Source organism: Octopus bimaculoides, chromosome 16 (assembly GCF_001194135.2).
Source record: "Octopus bimaculoides isolate UCB-OBI-ISO-001 chromosome 16, ASM119413v2, whole genome shotgun sequence".
Taxonomy (NCBI): domain Eukaryota; kingdom Metazoa; phylum Mollusca; class Cephalopoda; order Octopoda; family Octopodidae; genus Octopus; species Octopus bimaculoides.
The window spans coordinates 11192388-11196356 of NC_068996.1; positions in this window are offsets into that span (position 1 = coordinate 11192388).

Consider the following 3969-nt stretch of genomic DNA (forward strand, 5'->3'; position numbering starts at 1 on the left):
TATATATATATATATGTATATATGTATGTGTGTGTATATGTTTGTGTCTTTGTTATATTCCTCTTTTGTAGAGCTCCCATTGACTCCCTCAAGTTTCACTTGAAAAGGAAATTGAGAGTGGAGTGGGAAGTGCTGTCCTCGGGTGAGTTTATTGAAAGGTGGGTGAAAGTTACGAAAATGGCAAGAGTTGGGGGTACCTCTCTAAGTGTAGACCTGTGAGTCGGAGAGAAGGAATTGGAGAGGGCACTAGCTCTTAGGGTTTCAGGGAAATCTCGGACAGTGGGGTTCTTCGATTATCCCTACAGGCCTTCCTGTATCAGGAGGGCCACATCTCTATCATCCTCCCCACCATTTTTCCCCCGTTGGATGCTATGCATATGTCCCTCCATTTGTATACCGTGTAAATTTACTTTTTTTTTGCTTTCTTTTTTATCATTTCATTATTATATGTAAACCCCAACACTTTATGTCTATCTCTGTATTTTCCTCTCATCCTTCGCCCTTATGGAAAATAAATGAAATCATCATTACACAGGGGTAAAATATACGAAGCCCAGTATACCCATCATGACTACCCGTCTGATAAGGGTACACCAGGCCCATGCATCACAACCATATGTGCACGACATGGTGATCTCGTATCAAGATAAACAGTACATGATCTTACAGGTGGGGCCCAGTTAGAATTTTAATCAGGACGAGTAGCCCATTCCTCTCAATAGGTCCCTGAATAAGGGTTGTTTGAGGATGTTGAACAAAACACCCACGTTTCCAAAGGTGAATTATCCAAACCACTACTTCTGCTCATGATCAGAGATGCACATATCGTCAGCCACCAAGGGACATGCTCAACTGGTTAAGGTCAAATAATTGACAAGCAAATCTGTGGTATTGAGCAGAATATTTACTACATTATTTACATTTGACGGATATTTGTCCTCATCTTGTCTGTTGTTAACACAACGTTTCGGCTGATATACTCTCCAGCCTTCATCAGGTGTCCTGGAGGAATTTCGAACCTGGGTTCTCATTTTAATTATTATTACTATTATTCAGGTCACTGCCTGGAATCGAACTCGGAATCTTGGAGTTAGTATCCCGCGCTCTTAACTACTAATTACCTGTGAGCAATTATGGAGTGAATTTTAGGGCTCATAAACCTTTTATTTTCCTTAATATGAGTAGCATATGGGAACCGGTATTAAGGAAGGATAAGCTTTGTGCCTAGAATAGAAAAGAATATTAAAATGCAGGTTCTAAGCGGCGCTCTAAGGCCGGGCGAAATGCTTAGCGGTGTTTCGTCTGTCTTTACGTTCCGAGTTCAAATTCCGCCGAGGTCGACTTTGCCTTTCATCATTTCGGGGTCGATAAATTAAGTGCCAGTTGCGTACTGGAGTCGATCTAATCGACTGGCCCCTCCCCCAAAATTGCGGGCCTTGTGCCTAGAGTAGAAAAGAATATTTTCGGCCTCTTAAGGTCCCGTTCCATTCTTTCATTGTTATTGTTACCACTTTGTTTCTAACATTGCATGGACTGTTCTCGCAGTATTTCTGAGGGGCACCCCACCTCTTTTGTAGGGGTTGCACATCAATGTTTTTTTAATTTTCTTCAACTACCGGAAAAAGCAAATATTTTGCTATTTTCCAAATATCTTGAAACATGGTGGACAAAGAACTAATAATATTCGATGACGGGACACGAGGACACGAGGATCTTTGTTCGAAAACAATGAGAATACTGGCCTAGCATTGACTGCAGTAAATGACGTCACCGCCACGCCAACAAAAACAAACGCTGATGCAAACTCATTTTTGTTCCTTAGCAGAGTCAAAACATTTGACAATTCAGTAAAGCTGAACAACAACAACAACACCTACTACTACTACTACTACTACGACGACGACGACGACGACGACGACAACAACAACAGCGCCAAAAATACCGTTAATAAAGAAAGGAAGCCTAATGATGGAATGATAAACAAAGAAAATTTTGAAAGAAACACCAATATCACCACCGCCATCGACGCTGCTAAAATAGCTACAGTCATGACAAGAGATGCTGGGAAGGAGGTCTCTTTTGCGAATGCTACAAGGAATCTGGAAGATTTCCCCAAAGACAAAGAAGAATTGAAATTGGCCCGAAGAATTGTAAAAAGAAATGGGAGAAGAAAATCGAAAACATTTTGAGATAAACGTTTTTATACTACTGCGCTGGAGTAAAATCGCACTGGTGGAATAAGTTTCTGGGGCTCAAATTCAAAAATGAATTGGGTGCGTGTGGAGACACAAGACTCACATCACTCGAGGAAAGAAGTTTGGTGCAAATGAAGTGAGATTGGGGAATAAAGATTGGGGACTGAAGAAGAATCCAGGTTTCATTCCACGATGGCATTGAGGAAGAAGAATTCTTCTTAATCCCCAGCTATCGCAGCCAATGCCTTTTTAACGTGAGGGTGATAAACCATCACATGGTTGGTGGTGGCCATCTTGGCGGTTGTAGAGGAAGAGGTGACTATTTTGGAGGTGAAGAAAATACCTAACAAAATTGCGCAGGTGTAAGTATGGGACTGATTATACAATGTAATCAAACCTGTACTGACGAATTACTTGACTTAATAGAACTCTCGGATGGCACCCGCCTGTCAGTGATAGTAGAGGATAGAAAGCCAAAAAGTTACTTAAAGGCTTTCTGCCCTCAAACAAATAAAGCAAAGTTCCAACTGCTGCCAACACTACAAACACCACAAACATAAAATCAAGATGAAGTGCTCTGAACTTCAACACCCACACCTGAACAACGAAGGAGCGGACGCGAGGTTCTGCGAAAATTCGTTAACGGCCTCTGAAATACATGAGACGATGAGCGACAGCATAACTCGTAAATCACCTGGTTTGGATGGTTCGTCCGACGAATTCTATGTATTCATGCTAATTTGTTTGGCAGCCTCTAGGCAGACTTCTGCCATAACTGGCAAGAGAACGGGAGAATTCCTAGTGCTGTTAGTCGGGGTGTAGTAACACTGCTGAAGAATGACACGGACAATGGGATCGTGCTAGGGAATTTTCGGCCCATCGTTCTGCTAAACACAGAGTATAAAATTTTGGCCATGGTATTAACGAAAAGGTTGACGTTTGTCGGTTAGTCGTTTGGTCGGGAAAGCACAAACGTGCGCAATCCCGAACAGGTCTATCTACGACAACCTCCACCTTGTGCAATACATCGGAGAAAGAGCTAGAACTAAAGCTGGCTTCAGTGGAGCTCTGATCAATTTAGATCAGTCGAAAGCATTCGACAAGATCGACCATCGCTACTTCTAAGCCGTCCTTAAAGCGGTTGGTTTCGGACCCGTTTTCAGAAGCTAGATCGATGCAAAACTTTGACTACAGAGCAGATGCCGCTGTGAATTGTACAGCGGTACATGCTCGGTGGTCAAAGTAAACGGCCAGCTATCGGAACCGTTTATCATCACACGCTCGGTTCTTTTGAACTACCCGTTGTCACCTCTTCTGTAAGGAAGTTGGAACGGCTGAAAAGCATCCCTTTCGAACTGGGATTTGGGAGGAGTGTGTCGGTGCACGAGGATGTCATCGTCATGGTGTTGGATGCCTCCTAAGTGGAGACTGTCGGCTCCATTGTAAAGGAATATGAGTCGGCTGCAATGGTCAAAATCAACACCGACAAGTCGGTGGGCTTGCGACTGGGCACTTGGAGAGGCAGATCGATGCCGTCGAACGGCGTCGTCGGACACTGGACTGACAGACCAGTTAAACTGCTCGGGGTCTGATTCGGTGCCGACCTACAAGAGGATAAGCACTAGGACGAGGTGACGAATAGAGTGGCCAGTCTTACCTAGAAATGGGCAGAGAAGAAACTGTCCCTGAAAGGTGGAGCAGAGGTAGCGAATGCATGCATCGCCTCCGTCATCATTTATCGCCTGACCGTCGTTGCCCCAGTTACTGCTTGATT